The 17,693-nt window shown below is 45.1% G+C and overlaps 1 protein-coding gene across 2 annotated transcripts in view; it reads right to left on the minus strand.

Moving 5' to 3' along the window:
• LOC143183016 (zinc finger protein castor homolog 1) overlaps positions 1-16,885 on the minus strand; it is a 96,918-nt gene extending 80,033 nt beyond the window's left edge. For both annotated transcript variants that reach the window (XM_076384390.1, XM_076384388.1), the window contains exon 1: positions 16,755-16,885. The gene's annotated coding sequence lies outside the window, so the exon portion shown is untranslated. The remainder of the gene's footprint in view (positions 1-16,754) is intronic.
• Positions 16,886-17,693: the final 808 nt, after the last annotated feature.

Genomic DNA, 17,693 nt, shown 5'->3' on the forward strand with positions numbered 1-17,693 from the left:
TGCTTCGTAGCATCAACAAATTTCTAATTGGATAAGATTCTGAATGTTTCGATAGAGAAGTTGGGAGAATCAAGATTATTCATTAATGTAACTCTATAGATTTACTTATTCTATTTTGTATCAATGTCACAAGATAAGGGTCGTCTGTCGTGTCATTGCAGAGTGGCTCTCCTTTCTGAATATATCATAGCTGGCATTAGGTTTCGTCGTAAGTTATAAACTGATTGATACATAGAGCATTAGAAGAGACGATATTAGATCGATATCTGTCACTGTGCAAACTTCCGCGAGGCGTTTTCGCCGTGAAAGCGATAATTTTACTCGGCATCGGGTCAAGGTGGCGTCGACGCGCGCCTCGGTGGCATTCGACCACTTTAGAAAGTCGACGCTGCCAGCCAGGCTCGCGCGACGATCCTTCGCTTGCTGATATATAAATATTAATAACTACAATATCGTAATTTCAGAAACAATGCGCGACACGGCCACACCCGAACACCGCGGCCTAGTTATGCGCGCACGACGCGCCATTAGAATCTCTGCCCCACGATTGCTCGATCCTTGTTACACCTACTCGTTTGTCTTCGCTTTATTTTTCGATTCATGACCAATGATGCATGTGACAGACGTTTAGGGACATGTCTGGATAAAAATTTAATGGCTACTATATAGGTACTTCTCTGACGAGATGCTATGAGAATTGATTCAACCTTTCTGCGATTCTTCAGTTGTGAAGAATGTAGTTACAAATGCAGTTGAACCTTAGACTACGATTATTAACATTTTCTATTAGGTACTCAGAATTATGCACATTACATGTAATAATAAAAACTGTAATCAAATATTCAAATTTACATGTTCTTAAATTCTCCAGTCTTCAAATTTTTAATCTTCTAATGGTAGAAGCAAAAATAGTAGAATTACAAAGTGCACTATTCTTGATAAATTTGTCTGAAATCTGAAACAACTTGTAATCAATTTTCTATGCACTTTTATCAATTTCAATGCGTGCACAATGTACCTACACACTTGTGTATTAAAATAACAAACAGGAAGTGTACTTCCCATGATTTAGAGAAGATTGAAAGACGTTCAAAGAAAATTGGAATTGCGGTTGCCGCGAATTAATCAAGTAATTAGCTTGCTGCAAACTTGATAGCGTGTTATCAGAACTAGGAAGACAGAGATGTATGTTATCGGTAATTTCAAAGCTGGTTCGGGCTTCTATAAACGCATGTAAATACAAAATGTAAAACACGAAAAAAAGAGGAGTGTCAACATCGTGAATCACAAATCATCTTTTTGCTCTACTGCGTTGTATGCCGTTTTTATAGCCAATTTCTTGCTAAGCTACACATTTATTCCTCCAACATGTGGAAGAGTATTCCATAGTTCTGGAAAGTCGTTTAAACGCAGAAAACAGGAGCGACTTAATTTAGATCGTGTGATAAGACGCGCAGGGAATGCATAACTGAAGCCGTCTCAGCAATCGCATGTGCGCGAGGTGCTTCGAAGTTCTAGAAACTCGCTTGGGCGATCAATACAAAAGCCAGCTCAATTAAATTAATTTACATCAATATTAACCGTACGAGAAAAAAGAAATCAGAATATCGCAAAAAACTGACACTGTCTGAGAAGCGCAAACAATTCCAATCATTCTTCTCTCTAGCGTGCGATTTTTCAAAATGATAGAAACCCATATTTTAGATGCAGAGGTACAGAGGAACCAGAGTGCAGTGCCAAATACGAGAGGGATAAACGAAAAATGCAATATCCAACTGAAATCACGTGTCTGACACTGATGAGGCGTGTCTAAAGTTTACGACGAGATCAAAGTTTCGAATGGGCCGTCCTCAAGACGCACGAGCGCAAATAGACGAAATTTATTCGCGTTTCTGGATTCGCAGCGCGACGCGTTTATCGCGGAGGATTTATATCAGCGTCGCGCGAAGGGAATTCCGCTGAAAAATGCGCCGCGCATTAAACACCCGACCAAGAAACTAAATTCCGCCGGCCGATTAGGCGAGGAAGTCGACTTCCGTGCGTGGGTGGCTGTGTATCGAACAATTAACGCCACCGGCCGCAGATAAGCGACTAAGGTACGGCTTAAGCGACCGAGAGAAATGTTTTCCTCCTTCGCAGCTGGAAAAAATGGGCGATCGACGATTAAAGACTTCTTTCAGGCCTCGCAGCGTACAACTACCTCGTGTTTCACGCCCATCGCGACAATTAGAATTTTTAATTTATGGGCAAGATATCTGAATCGAATGGGCCCTTTTTCTTATGGGATATTTCACAGTAACGTAGAAGGATATTGAAAGAGTTTGATTCATCGCCGCGAGGAAGGAAGAACAAGCGCAGTTGCAGAAAGAGGGTTCCGAGCTGTTTCCGTTTCTCGCGGTGGGAAAAAATCGAAATGATGATAAATTGCCATGCAGCGCCTCGCCTCCTTGCTATTTTCACGTTAAACTCGAGACACGTGAGGTCTGTCTTCCCCCCCGAAATACCAGTCATTTGTTGGCGCGAGACTGTGTACACTTAAATTAAATTAAATCAAGAGCATACACGCGACAACGCGACCAGTATGCGCACGGACGATTAAGAGGTGTTCCACTAAATTCTTGGGTGGACCGCGGACGAATGCAAATCATCGAGTCATTGCGAGGCGTAAATTCACTAACAGAGAGCGTGGACCACAGACACGGTGGAATATTTGCGCGCTAATCTGCCTTCTTTACGATCGTCGCATGAAAACGGGAACATCTTGGCCACGTCGTTTCACTGCAGCAAATTGAAATTCTTTCTACATGCAAATTACAGAGTACTGATTTGTCAAAATTATGTTATTTTATTAAGCAATAATATGGGCTATGAATCATTCATTTTTTATAAGACAATAATTCAACGTTTAAAGTCGTTCGTGAGCTTGCGTCCTACTTGGTCAGTTAAAAGCCTTTAACTCTCTTCGGATTCCCTTCCATACCACGTTCAGATAATTATATTATTATAGCGCCTTCATTTCATAGATTATCTTCTATCATATTCATTACTCAGATTACTTGAATTCTAAACAAAATATTACTACCTAACAATTCCTTATTTCATGTGTCCATAGTAATAACACAATAATTAAATAATTACAGATTCGAAATCATTTTATGTGCTCATCCTAATCTCACAAGTATTAGAAAATACACCACACTACCAGATAATCAACATCACCTATTACCAATATCTATAATAGTTCAGGAAAATGTTCTTTCTATATGAAGAACTACTCGAAACAAGATCTACCTCCAAGGAGTCGATATATTAGGGAATTCCAAAGAAGTCGCGGGAAACTCCCCAGTTAAATGTTCCACGAGGCGCATACGACGTCTGAATCGCAGGAAAATCCCGTGTTCGCGGAACATGCTAGAGGAGGAGGGCGAGAGGTGGTTTCCGGTCGCGGCGCTCGGGTCTCCGACGTTTTCGGGAAAAGATCAGACGACGAGGGCCGCGAGAACGAGATGAAGACGAGCGTCCGCGGAGACAAGCGGCGCGGCCTGGGGAGAAATCGTAAATTTAAATTTAGCGAGGCTCACGTGCTCGCGCTCGCGCCCCTCCCTCCCCACCCCCTGTGTTTTGCCCTCCTCTTCGCTCCGTTTCGAGAGGAGAGCGCGAGAGGACGGTGGAAAAAGTGGCGGGACCGCGGCGCGCAACGATTTGAATTTCAGAACGCTGCGCGCGGATTGACCGGGGTTTTGTCGTAAATTGTCCCGAGCCACCGCTGGAAAAAGTTGTTCGGGATTTTTAAGTCGAAACCAGACCCAATCGTCGACCCTCGTCCGCATCGTCTCAATAAGGAGACGAATAGGCCCTCTGGTTCCTCCGCGGCTGCGCAAGAAAGCGACGTGCCATCGTCTCTATCCCCTACCCCTCTGCCTTTTTTGCCGCGGAATTTCGATTTCTTTGCTGGGGACACCCTCTTCGTTGCCGATTTTTGGTGAGGACACTCTTCACCCTTCTATTAGCGATCTGGAGGATTCTTTGCTCTGGATGGTTATTTTGAGGGATCCGACGATTAGTGGCTATTAACCTTTTCATTGTAGAATTTTAAATCTGTACCTGAGAGTCAGACTAACTCAGGTGCATTTTTTTCAAAATTGAGTTTCTTACAGGATCTCTAGAAAGGATCAGAAGTCTTTATAAAAGAGTCTCCAAGGTCTCAAACTGTATGAAGAGCACAGCTGAAGGGTTAAAGGAGATCTTATTGAAGATTGAAGAGTGAAGTATTAGAGAAACGATAAGGTCAGCGATAAATTATTTCTCGCAACGATAGTGTTGTGTCACGTATCTTCTTTCCTCCATGTGATCAAGTAAAATCATCACTATTTCGCAATCGGAGACTCCCAGTCAGACCGGAAATTAATTGCTTGCACGGCTATCGACCTCTGATAGCTTGTTACGTCGTTCGATTACTGCTGACATGAAAAAGTCATCGTTCTCCGTAGAACCAACATTGTCTCGTATTTCGACCATCATTTTTTGACGTTTCGAATAATTTCTTGTGCATCGACAGTTATTCAGACATCGGCTAGAATAGACTAAAACCTACAGTATTATTCCATACAATATAACGTTCCAAAATTGCTTCAACTCGAGGTGGTAGAAATCCTTACTGACTCGAGTCATATGACATAGTTCTCATTGTTAATTCTCAATACTATTCTAAAATATTGTAACAAGATTACTACAATTTCATCATGAAAAGTCATTTTCTCAGAAATACAGACAAACTTGATAATTCTTGTAATCTATCTATGAATATCTTCCATACCAAACATTACCCAAGAATTGAGTTAGTCTGTACTGTAACTAAATTAGTCTAAATACTATGAGACAGTTCTTCAACGCCTCGTAAATCATAACAACAAATAGACATCTAATTTCCCCTGCAAAGTAACTTTTAAATCCCCAACGAGAGCGAGCGAAGATTTCCGCTTCTAAGAACACGCTCCAGAAAAGCGAGGAGGAAATGGAGAGCACGCGGGAGTCTAAGAAAAATCCTGGGCGGGTCGTTCCGTACGAAGAAATCGTTCGATTTCGCGGAGATAAAAGGCCTGGGGAGCGTGCAACAGAGAATCCAGCTGACCTACTTGCGAGTTGCATTCTTCCGTTGCAGTGTCTCCGCGCTCGCGAGTGCGCGCGTGCTATCGTCGGTCGCGCAGGTACACGCACGATAGCGCGTTCCAAGCTGTTCCGTATCGCGTATCTCGCGTTTTACGATCGCCACGGCCGACCAAAAAGTCCGTTTCAGGAAAACTGGATGTACACGACGGTCGAGCGACCGCGTGCACGGCCTATTCTCGATGGATCGATAAAGCACCTTATCCTTTTTCTGCCTTTTAGCCCCACGTCCACGTTCGAGCTGCCGCGATTTACAGAACCCTCGTCATCGGCTCTATCTGCATTACCGATTTTACGAGTTCTTTTCCTCCCTGCAGTCGTCTGTCTGTTTGTTCGTCAAATTTGTGAGCGAGCCTGCAGCTTAATATCTCAATATCGAGAATGCTCTGCGTAGGCTTGCAAGACAAGTTCTGCAACAAAGTATGAACGCTTTATCGAGTTACTTCTGGTTTTATGCGAAATAGTTGCGAGCAGAGTTGTGTATACGTTCGTGAGCCATGAGCGATCTTACGTGTCGGCGAGACACAGGGAACAAACAGTTACTGCCGAATTAAGTGCGATTTTGGTTTTAAAATATTTGGTCGAGCGGCGGCGCAGAAAGGGGGAGGGTTGGCCATAAGTTGTCCCAGAATTCCGGTTCCTTGTGTTCTCAGATTGCAGTTTTACAGCTGAAGTCGAGGGCCAATAACTCGGCTCTTAAGTGCTCCTTTAACTTCGGCGGTGAGCACGATCACGCGACATTATTTTAATTCTCAATTAGTTTCTTGGATTTACACCCGTGCACAGAAGTGGACACGCCCTCTAATATTCCTAATAAAAAATTTAAATCCTTCCCCTCCGCGTGTTTCTTGTGCTACGCGGAAAGAGGGGTTGTATTTTATCAAATTTATTCGAATTTCAATTATATAAAGGTAAGCAATACTCTTAATTTCGAACAAGACTTTTAAATTCTCTAATTTAAAGAAAAATTCGGAGAATCGTTAAGATCCAAACTTTTCAATTTTTATGCCCGTTAAACAGGATCGAAGGACCAGCTTCAAATGTTTCTGCGTCGCGATATTTGTTAGCGATAAACGTGTTGGTCAACAAACAATCTCAAGGAGCGATAAATTTGTAAATCAGGTAATCTGAATCGAACTGGTCGGTCCCGCGGGAGTTTCTGCCAGCAATCGGATTAACGTCACATCTGGCTGGCTCTGTACGCGTGTGTTGGTGGCTTTCATAAATATAAACCCTGGTGCTGCATAATCATAAATCTAATGGCGTGTCTTGTCCGTTCCATAAATGACGCCGCTGAAATCCTCTCCGGGTGCAAAGACCCGCGGACGAATTCCTGGCTGGTTCGATCGAACCGGCTCGAATTCGGATTCGCGAAATCGACTTTCTAATCCTCTCGATGCCTCTTCCTCGCCTCCCTAACACCCACGCACTCGATGATCCGTGAAGTCGTTGCGAAACGTCCCTGTTGCGCGCGGAAACTAGATGATGAGTTCAACTGGTTTCACCCTGCTCAGGTTCAGGAACAATTGGCTGAGATTAACAGAAGAGTTTTGTGAGCGAAGGAAGACGGTCTAAACATGGCACGATTTTAGTTAAGTTAATCGCGAAGACAAGTTTGTAATACATGGAAGCTCTAAGTTTCCTTTAAAGAACGCTTCTAATCTTCTTTGGCTTATGAAGACGCTTATGAGAGCCGAAGAAAATTGTACTCAGGACTAAAGGATTTATTATTTCTGAGTGATTGTCAGAGAAAGAACGATAGTATAAGTAATGTTATCCTATCATAGTTCTTTACTTATGTCATTGCTACAACAAATAATCCATATGTTATGTAACAGTACTTAGACAATACCTGTTTCGTCACAGAAAGTATCGATTAGTATCGCTGTTCAGCGAATTAAGTACCATTGTAAAACAGACAAACTAAACAAATGCAATTAACTCAATTCCTCATTTCTAATCAAAGTATCCAATACTAAAAAGAAAGGCGGGTCATTCATATGCACCGTCCAAACATCCAATCCCCAAAGACCACATAAGAACTTTCTTACACTCAGAACTGAAAGGGCTAAAAAGGACCTCTAATACTCCAGTTTCTCGACAAGAACTGCTCCAACCGAAGCAAAAGCAGAAGATACCAAAGGCTAGTCCTCGTGTAGCAAGGAGGCGACAGATCCGGAGCGGAGAAAATCCGCTTAGGAACAATGCAAGGACCTCCCCGAGCAGAAAAGCCAAGGAGTGGACGCGGAGCCGAGCAATCAGCTGATCCACTTGGGACCAGTTCTCCCGGACGGCGACACAGCGTGAACAGTGCGAGTGGCTCGTGTGCAGGTAACGCGTGTGCGCGCGAGCGCGCGACGAAGCGATGCAAAATAACGCGTGTAGGTGAGCAGAGACGAGAGGGAGACGTGGCAGCACAAAAGAAGGAGGAGGACGGAGCGGGCAGGGAAAAGAGAAGAAAGGAAAAGAAAAGCTGGAAACGAGGCTGCTGCTGCTGCTGCTGCTGGCGGGGACAGCTGGCGACTGGAATGTGGGTTAGGCTCCCCATAGGTGGGCCGCTCTAATTATGAATTAATTCCTGAATAACGGTTGAACTCGCGCGACACCAAGCGGTGTTCGCCGATGAAAACGCGATCTGGAGAACCGGTCGTCGTTGTCACGGCCAGCAGTGTCCTCTTCTGGACCGAGCAGCTTCCTGTTTCTCGAAGGCTTCCCTGAGTTTTCTTGGCTACCGAGGCGGAAGCTCGAAAGGAACATGGGAAAATACTGTCGGGAGACTTTTCCTACCTGCGTCGGGTGGTTTGCAAGTGAAGTGAAAAATGATCTATATATTTAGTTTCAAATTCTATGAACTAAATGGTGGAATAATAAGGAGTGTAACATATGATCTATAGTTGAATTTAGAAATATATTGAGAATCTCAAATTTTCGAAAAATGAAATGAGAAAAAATATTTTACATCTGCAAAAGGTTATTTAAACTTTAGAATACGCTCCATAAACATTTTCCTAAATAATAATTAAAAGTCGCAGACTACAGGTGTCTCCCCTAAGGAAAGCTTAACTACATAACCACTTCCATATCCACTCTACATGCAAATTCTACTTCGTTTAGCAAATGCCTGTTTCTCAGTACTCCAGAGTACCATAAATATAGTACATAAAAACGAAGAAATGTCTGAAGAATCGAATATTCAAAAGTCTCGAACCCAAATAAAGGCAACTCGGGGGATCTCTGATTAACTCACAACCGAACACCATTCCCGACCATTAACATCTGTTTCAGGAATCTCGAGCCACAAGGTACGGCGAAGCTATCCCCTTTATCTCTCCACCGCCGAGAACTTCCTCGCCCCGATCGTTCGTTTCGAGAAGCCCGTATTTGGATGGACCAGCGGGAGCAGTCGAGAACGCGTCTGGCCCTGTTATCGGCTGTTATCAGCCGGCTTAATTGCGCGGTGTAAAAGCGTGCGAAGAGCCCACCACCGGCGGAGAACCTCGACTCCAAAGACGCTCACGTTCTCTGTCAGTGGAATTCTGAATGCCCAGCCGTAACGCGTCGATTTCGGGAAAATGATTTTGAGGGAGCTGACCGTCGTCTGCAGAAGACGTTCGACCGACACGCGGATAATCGCTCGAGACACGGCGGAGCGAGTTGATGAATGATTTCTTTGACTCGGGAACGTGGCATTGACTTGTCAGCGGATCATCGTGACAAACGATCTCGCTCGCGATGCGATACGCTCCTCTTCCGACGTAATTAAACGTCTGACGCGGTGTTTCAGACGATTTCTATGGGAATCGTGGCTCGTGAAAGGCTCGATACCCGGTCGTTCAATCGATATCGACATCGAGCTCGAGCGCACCGCGAATTAGGAATTATTCGAATCGATGGGGACTGATTACGAGCGCGGCGTTATTAATCGGCGGGTGTGCCACGTGATCGATGGAAATCATTAGCCCACGGCCAAGTGGCCCGTTCTGGATTTATCACGCGGGATCTTAATTAACCCGTAAGTACTCCTGCGGGTTTGTAATTAGTGTTATTGATACATATTTCGTTCGGAATGCTGCGCAGAGATACGTGCTTTGAATATTGTCTGACCGAGGCGTGCTTATTTTGTTTCTGAGGGAACCGAAGGATATCTCGATGATGAATTTTCTTTTGACTTATATTGTTCCCATTAGCTTTTTACCTTTCAGATGGAAACTCATTACTGTGCGCTTATTTGTGGTTTTACATTACATATCATAAAGGAAACCAGAAAATAGTATATATTATACAAAATATACCGAATTTATAAATAGAATTCTCTCCTTGTGCCATATATTAAGAGAGTTAATATATCTTCATAGAAGTTCGCTCACTGAAGTAGACAAATTGAATACTCGTTTCCTTCAACCAAAACAATTCTAAAACTTATATAACATCTAATTTGAAGTAGAGTTGCAGTAACTCCAAAATTAGTTCTTTAGACTTTATACTTCAATCAGACTATACTCTCACTCCAGAGCAATTCTTAGATACAAAAGAGCCTCCCCTGACAGATCCTTACGACAGGGTTAGAAATAGTCGAGGGGACTCGCAAAATATCAGTATCCTGGTAAACAAAGGACACAAGAATCCACGAAAATCATCCCTAAAAAAATGAAACCCCACCCAAGGAGATACTATCATCGAATCCTCCACAGAATTTTTTCCTTTTACTCAAAGAAAGTGTAACCATTCGCGTGGCCGATTAAACTCGGCAATTATTACGGCTCGATAACCCGAGAAGGAGCCTTCTCCTCAGCCGCGGGTCTCCTCCCAGATCCTTTCCATTTCGTTCGCTGACCAAAAAGTATCGCGAAGGGAGTCCTGCCTCGAAGGATAGATATACGTGCACGACGCGGGCACGCACACCAGCCGAGGAAACCGGAGGAGAAAGGGGAAGGAAGCAGAAGAGCAAAGTCACCGATTTAAATTGAAGTCGGGGAACACCCGCAAGGGAGAAACATTCGCTGGCCTATCGGGTTTAATAACACCCGGCACCGAGTCTATCTGAAATTACGGACGGCGCTTCGATCCCTGCCTCTCTCGTTTCTCCTTTTCCTTTCGATCCGAAGATCGAGCCGATAGCCAGGACTTCTTCTGGCTAGCGACCGTGGACGATCTTCTCGCGAACCACTGCCACCGATTGTCTCTTTCCACCTTTTTTAACTCGCCTATTCCGAGGGACACGATGTTTGCCGATTTTTTGGGGTTTCCCAAGAGCGTTCGCGTAACTCTCCACGTAGAGGAGTTTTTACTCTGAGAGGTTTGCTTAATCATCGACAGTGTTTGCTGATTTCTCCACCTCGACGAGTCTGTTTGACTCTTCACAGGGTGACTTCTTGTTCTCTGGTTTTGTTGAAAACAGGTCTTCTGTTGAATACGATTAACAGTCGCAATTCCTGTGCTCGTTTCTTTTTTAATCCTTTGCTGATTTATGACTACTCTTAGTTGCTGTTATTACTGTTATTTTCAATTGCGAAGTCCACTGACGCTCTCACTTCGCGAACGTTTCGCGATGACACAATGTTGACTCTAATTGCGCAGTAATAATCTGTTTCGATTTTTCCTTGAGATTGAATTTTGAAAATGTGTTGTAGAGTTTAAGAGTGGGTCCAAAAATTTGTGATAAACTGATTGACACGCTGGGTTGTAATTATTCAAAGGGCAGAGGGTTGAAGATTGGAAAGGGTTCGCGGAATGAGGGTAACAGAGAAGAATTGTAATTTTATTCGGGCGTGCGTTCGATTACTGGCGAGGAAATTAGCCGAGCATTATTTTCGAAAAATTTGCGTTCGCGCACCGTGGGAGCAACAACGTTTCTCCTCCATATTTATAAGCCCCCGTATTACTGAATTCTCGCTTCGACGATAATTGAAAACCTGCTGAATTAGCTATTAATTCTTACGGCCTAATTTATGCGAAACGAGCCATAACTATTCATAGAGACCGGCGATACTCCATTACAGTCCCGGCCAGAAAACTACAATCCGTATTCTCTCTGCTTCTTCTCCTTTTTTCCCTCCCTCCTCGACTTCTTTTTCTTCCTCGCTCCCCCCTTTCCCCGTTCCGCGAACGCGAATTTGCATATCCGCGTTGCAATGATCACCGAGAATATCGCCGACCAAACGAGATATACTCCAAGAAGAGACGGATTGAAATTCGCCGCATGGACGTCGAAGAATGATTACAAATGGAAGACAGTGTTGTTACTGACAGGGCGAAGATAGGGTCATCTTACAGATTGATTGGCGAATGAAGATTTACTAGTTCCTCTCCATTATTCGAAAGTAGAAAAAAAAAATGGGAATTTCGAAGAATTACTTCTTCTCCCACAACTGAGTGACCGCTAAAAACTTTCTTCGTCACAAATCACAGGAGTGGTCGAGATGCAACGTAGGTAATTTCAGAGGTAGAAAAGAATAAAAAATTGTTCGTCGCCTCGAGGAGGGTACGGTAGAGAAATTAGCGAAGAAAAAAATGACGAGAAATAGAGTTGAACGCGAGCTTCGAATTTGCTTCGCCACGATTCACGGGTCGATGCAATTATCAAGGTGATCTCGAGCGCGGAGCAGCTTGATAAAATTTCAAAGCGAAGGAAAGCAAAGGGGCGACGAATCGACGGGGACTCGGAGCGACGAGGCTACAGGAGATCCTCGTGTTCCCGTGATGAGGAGCACGAAGAAGAATAGACGCGACGCGGGCACATGTGGCGGTCATTAGTCATTCGAAATTCTTCTGTCTTCGCTTTTTAATTCGTGCATCGAGATCGCGCGGTTTCACGGCCGCGTCGATGCAGCCCGAGGGAAGAAGCAGAAGAAAAGGGGAAGGCAGAGAAGAGAAGAAATAGAAGAGAATGGTTGTAAAGGGGAGGTGAAGAAGTGCACATTCGAACTGGCGGAAGGCAGCGAGGGAGGGGGAATGAGAGAAAATCACGCGTGGTTCGTCATAAGAGGAATTCCTTTAGCGATACTGGGCCCTCCATCTCTTCTTTCTTCTTCTTCTTCTTCTTCTCCTCTTGTCCCGACTGTTTCGCCCCCCTCCGCCCCTTCTGGCCCAGAGACCCCGTGCTTTTTTACTGGTTTATGGGATTTTTTTCACGCGGACCGCCGAGTCGTACATCAGAGAAGGCTGACTGAGGTCTTTCTCTCCTTCGGCTCGGCTCTTTCTCTCTTCCAACCCGCGTACTCGCGTTCCTTCGTTTCCTTTCTCCCTCGCTCGTTTTCCCCCTTTCGCTCCTCCCTTGATCGCGGTTGAAGGGTCGTGTGCGTGTTGCCGTGAGGGAGAAGGAAAGAGGAGACGAACAATAAAAAAGAGCAAATGCCAGCCGCCATAAAAACAACTGAAAGTATTAAAAACTTTAGGCCTTTTACTGCCGAGCTGCCTTCCAGGGGAAGGTACAGTCGGACGTGTACCAACGACCCGTTTCTTCTTCGTCGAGTCTGATGCCTCCGTGATCCTCTCGACGCTGCCTCGACCCCTTTCTCGCCGATCAGACCGTGATAATTGAATGTTTCTTTGCAAACTGTGCATCGATCGACGGCTTCCTCGAGTATTAAACGTCAGAGAGATTCAGCATTACACGATCTCCTATTCTTGATATTATGCCGCGAAAGTGGGATGCTAGTCATTCTAGAATGTATTCTTCGAAGATTTCCCCTAACTTCTCTGAGGCGTTGTTGATCGAGTTACAACTCGGATTGGAACGACTGAGGAATGCAATTACCGAAGAATTGAAAAGCTTTCAAGAGTAGAAAAGTTGGACCTACTGATCACTATGACTCTTTAAGTCTTCAACTCTTGGGATTACTTCTATGCGTGTAAAATTCGGCGCTTTAGAAATTGTTACAATTTGTAGGAAGGTACTCCTTAACGTGTTAAAGAAATGTTTAAAATGAGAATAAAATATTTCAGATAATAATTATCCTTTGATTGACAAGTGGAATCAGAGTTTAAAATTTTATAAGTAGTAGATAGTAAGTATACTTATTTTGCAAAATTCTGATTCAGAATTAAGTTTAGATTTATTCTAAATGTACATACTCTATCAATTTCTTACAACTCGTAACGCACGACTGCGATAAAACCGAGCAAAGAAGCTTAATTCATTTGTCAAACAATAATTACACCAAAACGAATTTTATTTAATCCGTTTGGCAAACGTTGAAGTCTCTACGAGACACAGTGCTCGCCATTAAAAAGTTACACTGAAAATCCATAAAATTATATTAGTTTGTTCGAAATTGATCAAGATTGAGCTCCCAGCTTTATTGAGCTCACACATCACAAGAATTCTTAACTACCCAAGCGACTCAGAACGCATCAAACCAAGAAGAATCCATTTCCACGCGAAATCCAATCCAAGGATGGATGCCTTTCAACAGAATCGAAAATCGAGTGGACGAAACCGTGAAACAGGGGAAAAGAGAACCGCCTGGGTGGCGGATAGCGAAGCGGCCAGAAGAAGAGAAGAAAAAGAAACGGGTCAAGGATGGAGGAGGCTGCGCCTCGTAAAATTATCGTACTTTAATAAAACGTGTCGTGCAAAACGCGAGGATAACGAGAAAATATAGGGTTCGAAAGACTCGTGAAATTTATAGAGCGTTCGCCAGCTCGTGAAGAGGGAGGGAGATGGAGGGAGAGCCACTTTTTGGGACGGTCAGGTCGGGTTTAGTTCGGATGCACAATAAGATACAGAATAAATAAACGGAATACTGAGTGTATCGAACTCACGAGTCGATGGTTTATGAGCTAGTCAAACGTGGAATTTCAGTCGCGAACAAAAGAAAGAAAATTTGCAATTTTCCACTTCGTCGACAGGAGGCGCGGAGAAGAGACGCGTACACCTATGTACTTCCTTTGAAACGATGTCGTCGGTGTCATCGTATATCGTCAATAATCAGTTTCAATAGACATTTCCACGTAGAACGAGTGCAGATTCATTAGCTTATTCTTGTGCGCGTGGAAATAAAAAACCTGACGCAAAATCGGTTTATATCTGACCGGTGACATTAATAAACAGAGGTTCTCGGCTGCTTTTTCTTTATTCGCGCTCTGTAATGAGCTATTACTCAAAGCATTCAGGTTTCCAAGAATTGTGTACAACTGGTCGGATATAAAAGCCTTGGAACTCTTTGAAAATCTTCGCAGTTAAGACGTCATGCATAATAATCGTGCTATTGCTGTATTTTTCACATAACAGACGTATCTTATGTCGCCAGGACTTCCAGGAAGCCCAAAACGTTCGTAATAAAATCATTCAGTGTCTATCGAACGCATTTGAAATTGCGTATGCCTGAACAGAGAAAGAGGCAAATTAACGGAAGTCTGTACTCAAGAGGAATCCGCCCAATGGAAACTTTTAATCGTCCCTCCGAATCAGCTAATTCAAACACCGCTAATCTCCGCGGCTAGATTACGGGGAACGCGGCGAGATAAATAAACAACGCCGTGAAAAAGAAAGATGCAGATGAAGAAGACGAGGAAGGGAAGCTTGCGATAGAATGCAGGACGAGGAGGAATGATTCGGTAGCGCGACAGAGAACTCCGCCGTGACGTTCCTGATTCTCTAATCTCTGTAAACCACCCCTCGGGCCCCTCTGCTCGTGGCGGGGCAAAAGTCTTTGGGTGCCCCTGGAGGGCACCTCGGCTACGTTGTACCGCGCTGAGGAGGCCTCCCGTAGCAGTAAATCTTGCGGACAAACAATCATAATTTTCGAAGAGCTAACAAAAAGCAAGAGACTCTTTAAAGGGAGCCGATGCCAGGCAACATGAAATGCGGCCGCCTCCGCGCCTCCAATTGTTTCGAGGTTTTCCTCCTCTTCTCTCCTCCTCGACTCGCGTTCTCTTTTTCTCCCCTTCGTCCTTTCCCTCTTTCCGCGAGATTGCTCTACCGACCGTGTATCAAACGGAGCGTGCGCTTCTCTTCGTTTTTCCCTTCATTTCTTCATTTTATCGCGTTATTTATTTGCATCGTTCGACGCGACTGCTTTCCGATAATCATTGCTTTGGGTTGTTTAGCCGGTTGGTTTTGTAGGTGCTTTTAATTCACTGCTTTGGAGAAATGAGAGGGTGTCAGAAGTTTGGAGTGGGTTAGGGGAGTAAGAGTTGGAGATAGAAGACTGTAGAGATAACTGAAGTAAAATTTAATGAGTGAATTGAGGGAAAAATATGAAGATTTGATAAGAAAAAATAAATGTTTTATCTCTGATATGGAGAAATACAGAGTGTATTGAATAGACTATCGTTAGCTATACCTATCACAAGTGGCAGAGGAGACATAAAACTTTGAAATTAAAGAAAGAACAAAAGGAATACTCTGTCACTGGTATCCAATAAAAAGGGCGAAGATTTGCAAACCTAATTTTAAGTAACAGTATTTACACTGGCAATTGGACCTCAATGACCCATTACGAAAAACTACTACGCAGTACTAATTCCACAAGCAGTTTAAAAAACTGTAGCAAGTACCCTATTTCCCTTTCAGCGACCCTTCAATTTCAAGCACACAATTTCATTCAAACTGTAGTTCACACAAATCGCCAACGATTTCGCGAAAATCACGCAGCGAAAGAAACGCAAGACCAAGAAACGATCAAGACTCATAAAACCCCGACCAACCCTTCAGAACCTGGAAAGTCTAGGTTCAAGCCCATTTGCTCCCTTCTCAGGGCATCAAAATTACAGAGCACACTCTCAACACGTGTCCCTCCGTCATTAAAAGCGACTTGTACGCAGTTAATTCACAGTACCTGAACGAAAACGAAACGTCTGAAAGGAACGGCTCTCCGGCGCGGCTTATCGTACCGGACTCGCGCGATTCTGATTACAGGCTCTCTCGGGCCGAGGGATCGTCGAGGCTCGCGTTCCCCATAAAAATTCACCCTCGCCACCCACCAGCCACCGCCTCGATATCGCGTTTCTTTCCGTGGCTGCTTGCTTAAATCTCCCCAGATAGCATCGTCACGAAAAAATCAGGCGAGCGTTTCACCGGTTATTTCCACTACTCGGCCCAGCCGTGAGCAACACTAATTTTCCGCTCTAACTGAACGCGATATTCCACTGCTCGCCTTGGCAATTACACGTCTACCTGCCACGAGGGGGAATTCTCGCGGATCCGCCAGGAAAACGAGCGTTTCAGATCATCCGCGGGGGAACTGTTCCTTTGACGCAAAGAAACAATACTGCACGTCCACGCTAAATCGAGCCCTTGCCCAACTCTGAGAATCCAAGCGGGTTAAGTGGCTGCCAACGGATTTTACGGTCTTCCCTGTAATAACCCATCGCTTCCACGGCATAATTCAAATACTTTGTTGCCGCGAACGAGCTCGCAGCAATCTTCACTCGCTCGTATAAATTATAAATAAACCTGCCGGGGCCCCTTTCGATGGCTTTCCCGAATTCCCACCGAACATCACTTTCCTACCCGATTGACCATCTATTTCGATCTCCTGTTTTACCCCTAGTTCGACACGTTCCAGAGATCTCGTAGGGTAAGCAACCGTAAGGGACATCGAATGTACGAGAACAGAGGCTTAGGAAGCAGAAGTGACGTTTACCTCGACTTCTCTCAGCGAGTATCCCCGTTTCCTCCGCTTCGTGGCTTTCCTCTAGCCAGCATAGTCCTCGTGCAACCCTTGCCGCGCCGGAAGTCGCTGTCCTCGCGGTCCTCCGCTTCCAGATTCCCCCTACACGAGCACCACTCCTGCCTGTCTGTCGACGTGTCTCATCACTCACTGGTGCACGATACGTCCGAGCTGTCTAGAGGTCCGTGGTCGATCACTTTGGCATCGCTGAACACCGAGCAGTGTTCTCAGTACGACACGGGGGAGGAGGATCGGTCACCAAACGGTCGGTAGATGTCTGCAATCACACTTCGTCACGAAAAAAAAAAAACTCACTCAGCAGATCACACCGTCCACGAACAACCACTGGGCCCGTGCTTCCCGAGCTGGCCACTGTCATCCGACGTTATCACTTCCCCAAGAACGCGAACCGGCTCGCCACCCTCAGAGCCGAGCGAACCGGAAGTTCGCGACACCACCGACCCACGTACAGAAGAAGTCGATGCGCGATGATGCCACTGTCCTCACAGCCGAGCTGTCCACCTCGTCGTCGGGGGTGGGGACGGGGGTGTGCTTCCCAGCTGGCGGTGGCAGCGAAACCGCAGGGGTGGGGAGCCGCGCGACGACGAAAAATCGAGGATCCCTGAAGCAGTTTCCCGGGAAAACCTTCCGAGTATCCTCCACCGTGAGCAATCCTCCTCGCCAGGGGGATGATCGCGACGTATCCGCGGGTTCTCCACCCGTGAAACTCGGTCCCCCGTGTGTCTTCCACTCCGTTCGCCGCGCAGCTGGTGGGGGAGGTCTTGACCACGAAGTGGGGGTGATTCCGTGGCTTCCGTCCGTAGGGGGCGGTCTGGTCCCCGTGTGTCTAGGTATCCGGCGAGCCAGGAGAGCAAGGTGGGCTAGAATCGGGAACGCGCTCGAGGAACGACT

The sequence above is a fragment of the Calliopsis andreniformis genome, chromosome 9 (genome assembly GCF_051401765.1).
Source record: "Calliopsis andreniformis isolate RMS-2024a chromosome 9, iyCalAndr_principal, whole genome shotgun sequence".
In the NCBI taxonomy this organism is placed as follows: domain Eukaryota; kingdom Metazoa; phylum Arthropoda; class Insecta; order Hymenoptera; family Andrenidae; genus Calliopsis; species Calliopsis andreniformis.